This window comes from Cervus canadensis, chromosome 13 (assembly GCF_019320065.1).
Source record: "Cervus canadensis isolate Bull #8, Minnesota chromosome 13, ASM1932006v1, whole genome shotgun sequence".
Classification (NCBI taxonomy): domain Eukaryota; kingdom Metazoa; phylum Chordata; class Mammalia; order Artiodactyla; family Cervidae; genus Cervus; species Cervus canadensis.
The window spans coordinates 6,664,493-6,681,783 of NC_057398.1; the positions used below are offsets into that span (position 1 = coordinate 6,664,493).

General features: G+C 43.8%; 1 long non-coding RNA gene across 2 annotated transcripts in view; it reads right to left on the reverse strand.

Annotated features, from left to right (window-relative positions):
- Positions 1 to 476: 476 nt before the first annotated feature.
- The window catches only part of LOC122452482, a 58,850-nt gene continuing 42,035 nt past the window's right edge, over positions 477 to 17,291 (reverse strand). The window contains exons 1-3 of one of the 2 annotated variants that reach the window (XR_006272712.1): positions 1,758 to 2,189; positions 780 to 998; positions 477 to 618 (exon numbers count right to left, since the gene is read on the reverse strand). This is a non-coding gene — a long non-coding RNA (uncharacterized LOC122452482). Of the gene's footprint in view, positions 619 to 779; positions 999 to 1,757; positions 2,190 to 17,291 lie in introns of those variants that run through there. The other variant, XR_006272713.1, reaches the window with a different exon arrangement.

Here is a 17,291-nt window from a genome sequence, read left to right on the forward strand (position 1 = left end):
TCAGGGTGAAGGCACTGGCTGTGTCTGAATTTGTTATTCAATGACTTGCCCTGAACACAAGCTTTCTTGCAGAACAGAAACAAACCCACAAGTCTGCCAGGCTCTGGCTGCCCTAGCCTTTGAATCATTGGTGAGAAATAAGCTCTGTCTAGGAAGAAAAAAAAAAAATACATTCCCATGTGAAGAACCCTAGCAGTAATTTTCTGGGCGGGAGAGCTACTGCTGTGTCTCCTGGGCAAATGTAATGGGATTGCAAAGTCTTTGGTGCTGAGAAAGCTCCAGCTTCTTCCTGCCTGTGATTCATGATCCCTGAGACAACGATGAGCAATGAAAAGTCAAAGGAACATCAAGTGAAGCTAGATTTAGGAAAATAACACATTACATTTAAATATCCATATATATTTAATCTGTGTTTAATAATGCAAGGAATACATTACTCAAGGCTTAGGCAGATTCCACATTGAGGTTAGTTACAGAACAGCCTGGCTTGCTAAAGTCTCCCAGCCTTGGCACCACAGGAATGAAACTTCTGGAGGAGTGAAGCATGTCGTTGCAAACCTGGGGCACTGCAGACATGTGAACAGGAGGTTTGTGGAGGTCACCACGAAGTCAAAGTTGCTGCAGAGAGGAGAACTTGGGGTGAGCAAGAGAAACCTAAAGCTCCAGTCTCTGATCTGACTGATTCTTTCTCCCACCCTCTGCAGGGCAGGGCAGGGAATGGGAGGTAACATCATGGAGGGGCAAAGGGACTAGGGTCTCTACTCCAGCGATTATTTTACCTCCGGTCTCCTCTCTCGTCCGTGGCTTTAATTCTAGACCACCAGATGGGGAATGGCTGCGTGGGCCCCAGGAGAAAGTCAGAGTAGTCCCCAGGGTGCAATGCCAGGCCTCCAAGACTCTTGCTGCCATCTGGAGCGGGGAGGCAGGTGAGTGTACTGGAGGATGAAGGGGGAATCACGAGTGTGCCCAGGCTTCATTGCCGTCATGCTCCTCCAGAGCTGGAAAGGGAACCAGTGGGAACATAGCATCACATATGCCAAGTGGCATCTGGGACCTGGAAAGAAATAAGGGGCTGGGCTGCCAAAAAGGACAAGAAATCCTTCTGCTTTGATTTGACCATCGCCCAGTATAACAATGATAAAGCCTCAATTACTTTGAGCTTGTCATGACTTCCTTATTCGTTTGGGGGGGACTCTAAGTCCTTGACAGCCTCAACTAAGGCAGTCTGAAAAGCAAAGTTACAACAGGAAAGGATCTCAAATCATAACCCAATCTCCCAATTTTACAGATAAGAAGACTGAGGCCCACAGAAGCCATGCAGCCCCTCCAAGTTTGCCTAGTCAGTGAGTGGACAAGCAGGATGAAAGCCCAAGTCTCTCACTCCAGGGATCTGTCCACGCACTCCTCCGACCCTCCTGTGAAGCCCTGCTATGGAACTAAATCACTAAGTCATACCCGACTCTCTGCGACCCCAGGAACTGTAGCCCACCAGGCTCCTCTGTCCTTTGGATTTTTCAGGCGAGAATACTGGAGTGGGTTGCCGTTTCCTCCTCTAGGGGACCTTCCTGACCCAGGGATCAAACCCACGTCTCCTGCATCTCCTGTGGTGGCAGGTGGATTCCTTACCACTGAGCCGCCTGGGAAGCCCATGGGTTTGGGTGGTCTGCAGAAAAGGAAAGCCAATGCGCCTTACATACCAGGCACTGTGCTAAGGGCTTGAGTGTATATTATCTGCAAAAGATTAAATACTAACATACCTCCACAGACGTTTACAGCCGAAAAGAAAGCTTGGCTCTGATTCTGGCTCTGCCAGTCTTCACCTGTGTGACGACGGCTCGGTCACTGTGCTTTCCTAGGTGCCCTTTCTCCCGTCACCTGTAGGACCCCCACAGGCCATTCACAGACTCAGAGTGAGGACTAGTCTGGTCCAAAACAGAAAGGAAGGGGCGAGGAGGAGGAAAAGTAGGCTGGGGACGTGGACAGATGTGACTCTCATAAACACCCGGAGGAAGCAGAACTGTGATGAGCGTCCAGCTAGGAGCCCATATGTATCCTTGAGGAAGCCGTGAAATACCTCCAAGTCTGTACTTGGGAGCATCCTCACTCCATTCCCTGTGAGAGTCTTCCCACAAATCAAAACGGTCCAAGCTCTTCCCAGAAAAAAATTGCAGGAGATGCAGGGACCTAGGTTCTTTTAACCTTCCTTCTAAGAACTGAGTCCCTAAAGATTGAAACCATCTGAAACTTCCTCATCCCCCAGGGGGCTCCTCCCTTGGAGGGAAAGCAAATTACCTCTTTATGTCATTTAGGTTAAGTACCACTTTGAGAAGCATGCTCATTCTAGCAGTTGGCACTTGGAAAAAAAAAAAAAAACATGAGTTGTGACTCACTAGTAATTTTGAGCCAAGTGTTTTGAATTGGCTCAGGGCAGGTAAATGGCCAGGGGGCTGGATAGAGAGGGGTGGAGAGGACTCACGTAGATGATGACCGAGATCTACCCAACTCAGGTCCAAAGAGGCAAGTACAGGGGAGACTCTCAGAACATATGCTCCTGTTCTTATTGTGTCGCTGCCAGGAGCCTCCTAAATCATTGTGAAATGGCTGCTTTCTGCTTGCCTCTATCATGTATTATGGGGCATTAATAAATAATGGGAGGTTGTAGGACCAAAAGGCGGGAAAACCCAAAGGGAAGGTGATGGAGAGGCATAATTTAACAAGTAAATGAAAGAAGCTATTAAATCATAGTTAAATTATGTTGGCACTGGCAAAAAAAAAAAAAAAAGTTTCCTGCTGCAAAATGCTTTCAATAAAAGACTGAAATTTCTCTCCTGGCTGACAAGAGACATCTCCCAATCATAAGGATAGGAGTCTGCGGCCTGCGGTTTCTTTAGATACAGCGAACTTGGGCAAGGGCTCTGAGGATGGAGAGTTTCATGGAGTTTCTCAGTACATACTTGTTCTAGCATGAGTCCACGTTCAACATTTGATGCCCCATCTATGACCCAACTCTTGCTAGTGGCCTCAGGAACCAGTTTGCTAGTCGATGTCTATTTTTCCATTGATTCCCTTGGGCATATTTTGGGTTTCCCACCCTAAAGGAGGGAAAATTGAGGTTACCAAAGTTGTGACTTAAAAATAACTCTTTGACTGTACGTTTAGTGTTCTACCTTCTCAATTACCATCATATCCATTAACACTTTGAGATTTGCCATAATGCTGCTACAACTCAGCAGGGAAACTATATCCGGTTTATCTCTGTGTGCCCAGAGATAGAAAACTGCACATTTTATGAAACTGAGTCAGATGAATGGAGAGATGTATCATACCTGGAGAGGTGGGGGAATGAATGAATTCTCATCTTATAGCTGAGAGGCTCGGAGAGTCTACCCGGCTTGCCCAAGACTGAATGATACAGCATGGGAGTTGTAACCAAGCAGCCACACTTTCAAACACTCAAACCTGTGCTTTTTCAACACAACACGTTGTCTCTCTTCAAGGTCACACGGTAAACTAGATCAGAGCCTGGACTCTCACAAGCAGGAAAAGAACACATTTTTCTCTGTTGGGGCTGTCTTTCTGATTGTGGCATAGACTGCTGTTGAGTATTTGAAGGACCTTGAGGGTCTCTCTATCTGAAGGAAGCTTCCAGAATCCTTTGGCAGAAGAGCCACACAGAAGCCAGGCCACTGCACAGTAAGGCTCTCCCTTTCCCTGTTTCCAGGGATGTTTGCTTGGGTGTTGGCAGGGAAACTTGCTGCCATTCAATTTCTCAGACATGCTCAGGCCCCAAGCCCCAGTGGGAGAAGTGTGTGTATCAACACGCCAGGGGAATAAAGTCATGGCAGAGTAGATTTGTTTGGACAGGCAGGCTTAGCAGTCTGACAGGGTGTGCAAGACATCCATGCTACCCTGCATTTTAAAAAGGAGCTACTTGGCAAACATATCAGGTAGCTAGGGGATAAGTTTATCCAGGGTTCCTGAATGGTCGAGGGTACAGGGGTTGGTTGGAGCATCTTTCATGAAGGGGCCTCTGAACCTCTCTCCAGACAACAGCAGCTGCACCGAACTATGCTTCGTCAGAGAATCTTTCCATCAGGGAAAAAGATAAGAAGGTTACCTAGAGGCCTGCACTCACCAACAAGAAGCTCTGCTGTGGGCTTCAGCATGGGAGAGAACCAGGCTCTAGCACTTACAACTTGCTACTTAGGTAATTTTGAACAAGTTGTCTAACCTCTCTGAGCCTCAATTTCTTCTTCTTTTAAATGGGACTATTTGAACCTACTGACTCCATTAGTGTCAGATTCAGCTACAGGTGACAGAAACTCAAAAACCCCGAGGGACTTAAGATGTTAAAGAGAATAGTAATAACCTGGATGCAAGTAGTTTCAGATGAGTAGCATGGCTCCACAGGCCATCAGGGCTGAAGGCTGCTTTTATCCGATTGTCCCACCATCCTGCCACACCGTCCTATTCATACCACATGGTTCAAGACGGCTTTGCCAGCTCCAGGCACTCTGTCCAAAGTCCAGTCATCAGGCAGAAGGGAAAGCACCATCCTTGCTTTAAGGGTATTTCTCAGAAGTTCCCCATAGCCCTTCCTCTTAGAGTCCACTGGCCAGAAGTTAGTCACACAAGCCATATCTCCATGCAAGACAGGCTGGAAGATTTAATTTTTATTTCTAATGTCCATGTACCCAGCCAAAGCTCAGAGGTTTCATTTCTTATTAAAAGCAGGAGTTCAGCATCAGGGCAACAATCAATAAAGTCTCTTGTGTCTAATTTACAGGACAAAATGAAACGGTGGCTGTAAATCATCTGCTTCAGAGCCTCGCATGTAGGTAGGGCTTGGTAAATGCTGATGTCTGCTATGGTTGAGGTTGATGTACATTCACTCAGGAATAGATTTCTGTGGGAGATGCTTGGCAATGCCCAATACCTGACTTCATCCCAGGGACACTGTGTCATTCCATGAAAAATATCACTCTGATCAAAGTGAAGGTCCCAGTTAAGTCAAAGAGTGAACTTGGAGAGGGCTCAGAGGAGAGAAATGCAGATGAGTAAAGCACGGGTAAACAGTACTTATGAGAGACAGATGAAGGAAGCCGTGGAGATTTCAACCAGAAGGCAGGGGTTTTCAAAGTTGCAATATCTATTTTATCAGTGATGGCAGCCAAATTCCACTTTCCGCCACTGATGGGAAAAGCAAAGAAAAAAATATGAAACAAGGTGAGAATTGGATGATTTCTGGGGTTCTCATGTATATAAATTTTCATGCAGGGGGAAAAGATGGAGGAGGGGAAGGGTGGGTATTGTCACTGTAAAGAAGAATCGCTTTATTGGCATCTCATGGCTGGCTATCCAATAGGTTATTTCTTGAATATAAGAAGAAACAGTAAGATTGCTAGAGGAATATGGGTATGAAGGCTGTATCGCTCTCAAGGTTATTCTCCAGAAAGAAAGAGACCCAGAGAGATGGATTGATTTTAAATCATTGGCTCATAAAATTGTGTAGGCTAGCAAGTCCCAACCTGCAGCGTCGGCCTACAGGCTGGAGACCCAGGAAAGAGTTGATGTTGTAGCTTGAGTCCAGAGGTAGTCTGCCACGGCCAGGGGAATTCTCTCTTCCTTGGAAGAGGACAGTATTTTTCTTAAAGTGTTAACTGATTGGACGAGGGCCACCCACATGACGAAGGGTAATCTACTTTACTCAAAATCTCTGGTGCTTAAGTGTTAAACTCATCTGAAAAACACCTCCATGGCAGCATTCAGGGGAGTTGGTCAAATACCCAGGTACCACGGCCTAGCCACTTTGACACAGAAAATCAACCATCACAAAGACCACTGGAGTCTGATCCAGCAACAGTCATATTCAGTTGGGTAGCTCTTTTTGCGGTTAGGTTCTTTTTGCTTGAAAAGTCTTTAGTAGGCGAACAAATAGATGACAAACAAATACTTAGAAATATTTTAAAATACAAAAGATGTACATCAACAAAGGAGTCAGGCTCAAGAAACCGGTCATGGGTTTTCACTTCAGAATTGAAAAAAAAATTAAAACCAAAAACGCAGTGGGTGGGAGGTGAGGTCTTCAGCCTGGACAGCAAGGAAAAGAATGAAATGACAGGAAATGATCACAGCCAGGAAGGGGCTGACTGATGAAAAGTCTGTGACTAACTAAAGCAGTAGATGGATATTTCATAGAAATTTTAATTGACTTTTTGTCCTCATTGCTTCCAGTGGAACCAACGTAGCTAAGGGAGGAGATATAGTGAGTGAGTGAACAGACTGAGTATGTGGGTATATACGTGTTTATGTTTGAAATGCATTTAAACAAATGAAAGAGGAATAAACAGAAGGATAAGAATATCAATACTTTTAAATTTATTTTTATCAAAGTATAGTTGATTTACAATGTTGTATTAATTTCTCTTGTATAGTGAAGTGACTCAACTATGCACAAATATATGTTCTTCCTATTGTGATTTATCCAAGGATATTGTTTATAATTCCCTGTGCTGTACATTAGGACCTTGTTAATTCATTCTATATGTAATAGCTGGTATCTGCTAACCCTAAACCCCTAGCCCACCCCTCCCCCCATTCTCTGTGTCTGTGGGTCTGTTTCTGTTTTGTAGGTAAGTTTATTTGTGCCATATGCTATATTCCACATATAAGTGATATCACATGGTATTTGTCTTTCTCTTTCTGACCTATTTCACTTAGTATGATAATCTCTAGTTGCATCCATTTGCTGCAAATGGCATTATTTTGTTCTTTTGTATGACTGAGTGATATTCCATTGTGTATACACACCATGTCTTCCTTATCCATTTATCTGTTCGTGGGATATTTAGGTTGCTTCCATGTTTTGACTATTGCAAATAGTGCTGCTATGAACATAGGGGTGCTTGTATCTTTGAATTATAGTGTTGTCCAGCTTTATGCCCAGAAATAGGATGGCTGTATCATATGGAAATTCTATTTGTAGTTTTCTGAGGAAGTGGAAGTATAGTCATTCGGTCGTATCTGACTCTTTGTGACCCCATCAACTGTAACCTACCAGGCTCCTCCGTCCGTGGGATTTTCCAGGCAAAAGTACTGGAGTGGGTTGCCATTTCCTTCTCCAGAGGATCTTCCTGACCTAGGGATTGAACCCAGGTCTCCCACATTGTAGGCAGACGCTTTACCATCTAAGCCACCTTTCTGAGGAAGGAAATCAGCATGCCAGCCCAGCCTTCCCAGTCCTGGCTCCCTGAAACTTTCCCACCTCATGGATTTTCCTGGTGTTGCATCTTTAGGCTGGAATCCTTCTTCCTGTCCCTCAGCACCCCCACGGAGCTTTCCAAACCCAGTACTGTGCTGCCTTCATCACCTAGTCCTTTCTTTTTCATTTTAATTGCAAGAAGAATGAATCTGTCATAAAATACTCATTCATCAGGAAATTATAAAGTAAAAGATTTCTCCACGCTGCCCCTCCCACTGCCACTGCAAAGAACAACAACGTGACCTGTCCCCGGTGCCAGGGATGAGGGTTCGATGGACATCTAAAGCCCTCCGATCCCCTCATTTAGGTAAGCAGGTAAGATCTCTCCAGCCTCTGAAGTGCGCTGGCGCTTAGTATCCTTGTTATGATATTTTATCTTGTTCTGCATCGTGTTACAGTTGTGCTGTGCTTAGGTGCTCAGTCGTGTCCATCTCTTTGTGACCCCATGGACTGTAGCCCACCACGCTCCTCTGTCCATGGGGACTCTCCAGGCAAGAATATTGGAGTGGGTTGCCATGCCCTCCTATTATTACAATACAGTATTGCAGTTATATATAGACTTATCTTGATTGACCTCTGCACTCACCCAAATGTAACTTATCTGAGGATCCTCTGTGTTTCGCCTTTGCAGAGCATAGGACAATCTGCTCCATATTTGGTTTAGCGCATCAAACCTCTGTGAGCTCCTGCCCTAGGTCCTATTCAGCTAAGAACCAAAGAGGAATAACACAACCCAATCTTCAAGGAATCTGCAGCTTAGGTGATCTTCTATCAGACAACCAACAAAAACGTTTGTGGAACATTTGGGTACTAACTAGAATTGAATGGGCTCCCCTGGTGGGTCAGTGGTAAAGAATCTACCTGCCAATGCAGGAGACCCTGCCTTCAATCCCTGGTCCAGAAAGATCCCCTGGAGAAGGACATGGCAACCCACTCCAGTATTCTTGCCTGGGAAATCCCATGGACAGAGGAGCCTGGTGGGCTACAGTCCGTGGGGTGGCTAAAGAGTCGGACACAATTTAGCGACTAAACAACAATACAAAAGCAATAGATCCTGTGGAGACAGTACTCCTTTGAGGGAAAAAAATGCTAGCCAAAAATAGTAGGAGTACTTAAAAAGCAATCAGCAAATGTGAACACTTGACACTAAGTTCGAAATAGGTCGGGGGCGGAGGAGAGGGGGTCGGTGGTAGGGAGCAGGGAATAAGAAGGAATGTGAGTGGAGGGGGTGGTTCAGATGGAAATTCTCTAGAGGAGAGTGGCTGAGGGGGCAGCTGGAGCACCTGGGATGTTATTTATGATGCACTGAACATTGTCAACAGCATTCTTCCGGAGAATTCTGCCTGCAAGGGGAAATCATTTAAAAAGGAGACCTACCACACTGGACTAGATGAAGCCGTCTAGCTTCTAGTGGACTCCTTCTAACCCTGGAGATAAATTTCTTTTTCTGTTGCTCTTTCCTGGTCTTTGGTCATCAGCTATTGTCTGTATTTTCAGTAAGTGTAGCATATATTTAGTAAAGAGGCTTTGATGTCAGAAAGCCCAGGGTTCGGATGTTGACTCTGAGTTCACTGGGCACCAAAGCAACTGAGAGCCTGAACTTTTCCATCTGTAAAATGGGAATAAAAGTACTAACACCCAGAGCTGTTGTGAGATGAGATTTAACTACATTTGGGAAATGATTTAGCCCAGTAGGTGGCACAAAGCCTGTGGTCAATGAACAGGAGCTATTTTTATCATTAGTCCCCTTACCTCTAACTAGAACATAGTCATTTCCAAGAGAGAGTGGGCTCTAAGCTTCCAGACACTAGCCAGATTCCCACAGGCTAAGAGCACTCATGAACTGCCACTGAGGTTCCTGCTTGAAGAAGACTTCTCTCAAAGGAGATGGAAATACACAAGTTCCTATAGCAGCTCATCGTGGATGGAGCCAAGAACTGAGATGGGTGGACAACACTCTCCCACAAAGTTTTAAAGATAGTTTAAGAGCCATAAAAGGGATGGAGAGTAGGAATGTGAATGACCAAAGGATCGTTCCCATCAGAATGAAGGCACTTGAAATGTATTGTCTCAGACTTGTTTTCTTTAGTTTTTTCAAGACAGGGTTAAATATCTTCCATGGAAAGATGATATTTCTGTAAAATGTGACATTTGTGTAAGAAACCAGACCATCACTTGTGTGCAACTATAGCTATAAGGCAATGATCTGAAATCTTGAGAGAAGTGAACTCAAATCTTTGTCCTGATTCGAAGGAAAAATACTATTCCCGCAAAGAAGAGTTGAAAATAGATGATTTGTTCCAGTTTCCTTGGGCCTTACAAATGCATATTTTCATACCAAATCTCACTCTATGTACTGTATACAAGATCAGACTTAGGGAGGACGAGATCAATATTGAAACCTCTGCCTGAGATCTCATTTCTTTAATACCTTTCTCATTTCCTTTAGTGGTAGAAATAGAGCTAATCTCTGTCTTTCAAAAAGTTGTTTTGCATTTTTTGATCGGGGAGAATTAAATTGAATTAGATGGCTCTGGAGTGGTTATTAGAACCATTAGATTTGGCATAATGGATATACCTTAGAGAAAACATTTACATAAGGAAATCAAAGCTGGACTCATATTTTATCCAGTACTCTGACCTCTATTGAATTCTGACAAGCAGAATTTAGCTGAATATTTCTTAAGATGGTGCATGTAACAAAATGCATTCCCTAAGATATTTATATAATTCAATATTTCCTTTTGCTCAATAGAAAAACTGCCAAAAGACAGAGTGGGGTGGGGGGTGGATGGAGAGAGAGAGAGGTCTTTTCAAATATTTATAGACGTATTTTTCATCTGGATCCTTATTTGAATTTTACTCTCATTTAGAATACAGTTCTGACAACTCCATCATTAATACCAGTTTTGGCAATATTCCATGAAAAGACACCAGTATAACACAAAATCTAGATGTGAAGACGATTATGATGTCATATTTAAAAAAGGAAAAGAGAATTAAAAGAAGAGTCCTATCTGAAACCATCAGAAATAAAATTCTCTTTGGGATAAAATGGTCTCTTCCAGAAATGCAGCTATTTAAAATAAGATTAAAGTGGTATTTTATAAGAACTAAAGCAGAATATAAATGATCTCTCCCTGAATGAACTCAAATTTGCATACAATGGAAGGTAAAACAGAAAGAGAGCGTTTTTAGTCTATCAGACTGAAAAAACTTCTCCACTCTGTCCTACAATTTCTCAACATACACTCCTACATCAATAACATCAGGGGTCCATGTTAACAAGGAAAATTCTAGGGCTCCAGGACCTCAGAATCAGAATGTGTTTGGGGGAGAGGGAGAGATTCTGCATTTTAAACAAGCCTCCACTGATGGTGGAAACCTCTGGTTTGAAGGGTCTCTGGAGGATCCAGGTGGACCTGGACAGAATTAAGAGCAGGCTGCTTGTCCCAAGAACCACTGTTTCTACTCAATGGTCCTGAGTTCAAGCCCTTCCTATCTCTACCAAAGTGACCTTAAACTTAATCACCTAATTAAGTCGCAAGTCAATCTCCCAGTTTTCTCATTTATCAAATGGGATCATTTGTTTCACAGCTTTGAGAAGGTGATAGTCTATAAAAGTTCTTCTTTGTTACCACTAGTGTTGTTACGTGGCCAAAGATGTGATAATCAATGGTACTGCTGTTTAACTATCAACATGGCGCTGTAAAGAGAAGAAATGTAGAGATCACAAACTAAATACTGTAGCCCAGAAAATAACTAGCTAGTAAAATTCTATACAATCATCAAATGCGTGTCAAGAGTAAACATGAATCAGTCTGTTGGCACACACCGAGATGAAAAGAATATTGATGGGAAAGACAAGGTAGAATTAATTTGGGACAAGGCCATGATGATGCATGAATAATCAGACCAGGGTGGTTGCCAGGAAGTATGTGGTTTTGTTTCTCAGAGGTATCTGGATGATGAGGATTGGTGAGAGGGGAACATGGACAGGTGAGATCTGGGAACTGAAATCAGAGAGGAACAGAGACATGTCCAAAGGCTTGTGTCTGAGATGAAGGGCATTAGATGGAGGAAGGTGAGGCAGACATGGCAGTTAGAAACCACAGCAAAGGAATAATGAAGAATCCTAAGCTAAAGTTTGCTTCTAACTCTGAAGCAAATCATCAGAATGCCATGATAGATGAAATTTTTTTAAAATATTTCCCTGATCACAGATGATGCAAGCTTGTTGAAAACCACAGCCTTGTTCTCCTTTCAGGTTTCCTACAACTGCGGGAGGGGGTGGGGGAGGAAAAGAGGGCAGGAGGCAGCTATGCTTCTTCTGGAATGGGAACCAGAAACATCAGGACCAAAAGTCGTTTCATTCCAAAAGGGTAGAGCTCTGGTTTCCTCCGTGTCAAGCTCTTTGGAATTTAAATTTAAATTGAAGATTCCTGCCCTTGAATCCCAGATACTTCACTGTTCTTCCTGGAAGTTCTGTTCCGTGCCTAGCTTTTAGTCATTGTGCTCTCTTGTCTGAGAAGGCCCTTCCTTACCCCTGTCTCTGACCTTTGAAATCCGAATTATCCCTAAGGACCAATTCTAAGTGTCAATGCATCCCCTGCCCTCCTCTTCACTACATCCATCCCTCCCTTCTCTCTGACCTGTGTTCATGTTAGGCATCTGCATGAGTCTATGTAAAGAAGGTTCCTGGAAGTCAAGGATGACATCTGATCCACTATGTGTCTCTTTAGATGCTTTCTTCCATGTAGGAGGAATGCTCAAAACACATTACAATGATACCCCCCTCATCCTATATCTTTACTGGACCTCGGGGTGTTTCTTTGACCTGAATGATAGAACATCATTCAACAGACCCAACAAAGAAATAAACAGCCATGGGGTTCTCTGAACCTTACAGCAGGATCTAAAGAAGGCTGCTTCTGTGCCAGCAAGCCAGAGGATCACAGTAAAGGGCTGCCTTAACCAGAGACCTTTGTTAGGCGGGATCATCTATTATTGAAGGGCGAGACCCTAGGACTCCTGTCTGGCCTTTCTCTGCCGTCAGGCTTGCCCTTTCTCTTGCAGTTGCGTGTGGTCAGGGTAGACGCCTCCACTCACTGTATGCTGGCAGGTCTGGCCTGTGCTTGGAATTCTCTCTGCTGGTTGCCTATTGTAGGAGCTCCCTACGGACTAAAGCCATAAAACAGATCAAATCAAGGAGAGTAAAATGTGTCAAGTGTCTGAATATGGCTCCTCTAGACTCTAGAAGGAACTGGTCAAGTGCAACTCCAGTTCATATGCTTGTTTCCACCCAGGACTGGGCTATGAACATCCTAGTGAGTGAGTCCATATTAATTGGGATTCTCAAGCAGGAAAATTTGATCTCAGTTTCTGTTCTTGGCGGGCTCAAAGATTGTCTGTGATGGAAGGGAATTTCAGATCACTCAATCCAACACCTTGTTTCAGAAAGAGACAGAAGTCAGAGAGGGGAAAGGACTTCCTCAAAGGATAGAATCTATCAGTGGCAATGTGGGACCAGAGCTCTCAAGTTTTTCAGCTTCTCCATCAAGATTTCCACCTCTAAGGGAAGCAACACTTCATTTTCCCATATAAAGGATCCCAGCGGACACTTTCACATCCATCCCTAGAGGAGTCCAACTTCCCACTTGGTTTATCAACAGGTCAAGAAAACCCCCTCCATTAGAATGTAGTGCGTACAAGGAGAACTCACTTGAACAAGCAAACGTGTCCTGCTGGATCACCACTGCTTCTCCAGCAGCGAACCCTCGTCCCTGTATGCCAGCCCGCCCCCCGCCCACCAGACTGTCTTCACCCATCACCTTCTCAGAGGGTGTTTCTCCGGTATCCTTATCCACACTGTGCCGCACAGACACACACCTGCTGGTTATATCCTATCTCCGTGATTTTTCAACCTCCGTGGTGACTTTTGTGAATTGAGATCATGGGATTTGTTTAGCTTTCTGTCTTCTCATGCCAGAATATAAGCCCCGTTAGGTCAGGGACCTTCTCTGTGGTGTCTCCCACACCTAGCAGACTGCCAGGTACAGAGCTGGTACTTGGCTATTGTCTGCTGTATAAAGGAGTGAAAGAACGAACTGAAAAAGGAAGAGAAATCTGGGCTGTCAGTTACAGATAGACACAATCTGCACACAGAGGGAGGGGAGAAATCATCTTTTTTTATGGACCCTACTTGCCAGCAAAGTCTAGAATGTTAACACAATGGCCACATTCTCTTTGTTAACTACAAATCAAAGGGGAAAGGCAGTAATGTTGGGCCAAATGTTTCAACCACCTTGTCCAATTTATTCAAAGAGCGGGTATAGAATCTTAGTCCAGGAAGGATACACCATTGTTGGCACCACACACAGGCACACAGGGAGTGTGCACACACACATATACACTCACTCATACCCTCCTGTTTCCTCCACCTACTGATACCCCAACAGTTCTCAAGCTAAAACCGACATGATGCTGTTACGTATCTCAGAGGAACCACATATTCACGGAAGTCAAGAGACCAGAGAGGCTGGGCTATTGGGGAAAAATTATATTTGTCATTTTTCACAGGAAAGATATTTGTTTAGTCCAAGAACAAGCAAAGAAATGTTGGAAATTTCTTTTGCAAGGACTTTTTGACACATTCATTTTTTTTCCTACAATTCTATCCCCTCTGCCTTAGAGATACATTCAGCACTAAGATGTAAACATATTCCAAATTTCAAAAAAAAAAAGAAATAACTTTTTTTAAATAAGGAAATGCCCACAGTGTCACAATTGTGCATGAGAATACACAATTCCCATTAAGCTCTGTACATGTCCAAATACGGTGGAGAATTCAGAGGGAAACAAATTCAAATTCCAGTTTAATTTCTGTTTTCCTGTTTAGTTCCAAGCTCAGTGTGTGCTCTTATAAGTTGACAAGGAGTAACATTGCACCTATTAGCACTCGTCAACCGAAAGGAGATTGTTCGGGTTTCAATAAATGTTTTTTGAATTGGATTTAGGTTGGTGAGAAAATAAATTAAGTCAGAAATTCTTTGAGGCAAATTACATATTGAAATGAACAGTTTGATGCACAACCCCTCCATCACCCCTGGAGGGGGAAAAAAAAAGACAGAAAGAAAGGAAAAAAAGCAGAAGTCTTGCTTTTCTGAGCTGTGAGAATTTCTTCTGCTCATGCATCTGTGAACACTTTACAAGGCGATGTCTACAGTTGGATTTTTACAGCCTATGTTTGAATGGGAGCTTGCATGACATCTGGGGCTATATTTTTGGAGAAATTTCAAAGCTAGTGATTTCCAGTTTTTAATCACCAGAGTATTTATTTTCTCCCAAAGCATAATTATCCATGCCTCCACACTTATTTTCTACGGGAGCAGTGCAAAATGAAAATCAGGCTGAATTAGTAACTTGATCTTGCATCTGTCAAGGCTCGATGGCTCTTACCTGCTCCAGAGGTTGAAAGTCAGTGTGCTGACCTCACCTCACCATGTTGGAGAAATTGAACACATGGCCGTTGTCAAGGACAAGACACTCTCGGTCATAAGAACAAAAGGAATGGCAAAGGCTAATGAGAGAAGAGACCACACAACCCAGACGAGTACAGAGCATCCTGCCCCCTCTGCTCAGACCCGGGTCATGTTTGCGGCTACAGGTGCGATGGAAAGAGAGGTAGGCTTTGCACATGTTATTTTCAACATCCTCTCCTGAGAAAGGAAAAACCTCACAATGCAGCAGGCTGCTCCCCTGTCAGGGAATAAATAAGAGCTTGCTTTTCACTGTGGTTTAATCCAACAGCCTGGTGTGCTTGGAACTAAGGCAAAGAGCAGAGGCTGTTCACCCACCAGCTCACCAGGGCTTCCCCTGCCCAGCAGTAGGGGATTTGGGATTCGGTTGTTTGGTTGTGATTGTTGATTTCTTTTCCTATGCTTTGGAAGAAGCTATTGAAACTCTCAAGAGATAGCAGCCACTAGGCTTCTATCTAAGAAGGTAAGTAAGTGATTTGCCCCGGTCACACCAATAGTTTGTGAAAGAGCTTTACACGACTCCTTACATAAACCAAAGCAGGTGAGGCGGGGGAAACCAGGAAAGAGGAGAAAGCGAGGACCTTAAATTTGTAAGAGCCGCGTGACACGGAGGGGCTTTGAAACAAATTGATGGATGGTGTTTTCAGTGCCCCCCACCACCACCCCTCTCTCTGGCTTTACTTTTCACCAAGCCCTCCTTTATTCTGAGTTCCGTCTGGGCAAGTCCTGAGCTCCTGGAATGCGTCGCTGCCTTCCTTATCTGGGAGCTAATCACTAAATAGCAGGTGGCGAAGATTCTATTTTTCATCTCTCTTGCTCTTTCCCCTCCTCTCTTTTCCTCATTTCCTCAGGGCTATGAATCTCTGAATCTTAAGCAGGAAACCTCCCTGATGTGTTCACACCTGGAATACCTCCCTTTCTTTGTTTGGTGAGGAAGGAATGGGGACAATCCAGAGAAGAAGCCCTGTTGTCTTGATAGAGAAGAAAGACATCAGCATTTAAATATTAATACACACCCTGCATGCAGCAGGGACACATTCCCATCTTTTAAATCAATCATTCTTTCTTTTAATTCCTATACTCATCTCCACTCCCAGCCAAAGTCTTACAAGACAAAGAGCATTTACTGTGTGTCATTTCAGGGATCAACGCTCCACACAAATAGGTTGACAGAGGAAACAGGCAAGGTACCTTTGCAAGCCTGTTTGGGGTTGAAATAACAACTACACAGCCTAGAGGTTCCCAGAGATTAGCTTACTTTTTGTTCCTACAAATGTTAGAAGCTGACTCTTGAAGGAAGCCGTCATCAACCTCCCTGATTCCGTGGGTGTTGGGAAGTCCCAGCCTTGTTTAAGCTCTGCGTTCCGTCCTCTTCATGGACTTTTCATGTGGCCTTTGGAATGTCAATTGCTCCCATTTTTAGTTATCATGTGTCTCTAAAGCCACAGACCAATAGTTGTGGCCTACTGAACACTAAGCTCCCCCAGGGGGAAATGGAGAGCATACTGGACCCAAGGATAGAAATTTAAATCCATGATTTCCAATCTGTGAGCCCTAGGACCCATGGGGGCACCATCTTTGTGTGAATCAGCACCTATAGTTGTACATGACTCATACTATTTAGTCAAACTATGCTGATACTTCCACTGTATTCATTTATTCATTCCACAAACACACATAACGTGCATACTTTGTGTCAAGAACCGTGGTAGGTGCTGAGTATACAGTAGGCAGTGAACAAGGGGCAAGTCAACGATGGCCTTTGGCATGTCCAGGCCAGTGGTGAAGACAGAGAGTTACAGAAACACACAAAGAAAGCAATAACTCAAATTTGGGACCATATATAGATGGCACTAGTGTTAAAGAACCTGCCTGCCAGTGCAGGAGACCTAAGAAAATTGGGTTCAGTCCCGGGATCAAGAAGATCCCCTGGAGGAGGGCATGGCAACCCACTCCAGTATTCTTACCTGAAAAATCCCATGGACAGAGGAGCCTGGTGGGTTACAATGCATAGGGTCACAAAGAGTTGGACTTGAGTGAAGTGACTTAGCATGCATGCACAAAAATTATCTTGGTGATTAATAGCATTCAAGCTCCCTTAAAGGTGATAGGTTCTGTTATTAAGTATTTGTTCTATCAATGCATTCTTAAAATGTATCTTTATCTGCAGTTCTATAGATCTTTTCAGATTAAAATATGCTCTCTATACTAAAAAAGGTTGGACCTACTGACCTAAATCAGCCCCAAGAGATGTCTCTCCTATCCCAGATGAGTCAATGAAATAGCAAGAAGTGATAGTTCACCAATATTCCAACAACTCTGGGGTGGATAATTCTACCCTAAGTTTAAGTTTGCATTGCTTCACTGCAAGCTAATCTCAGAGATCTCTGTACCCCATCATCCAGGAATGCTACCTCTCTGGGGAAACCTGGAGAAATCAAGAAAGAACATTACCCACTTGGTCATAGATCCCTCCTCCCCAGGGGGCAGAG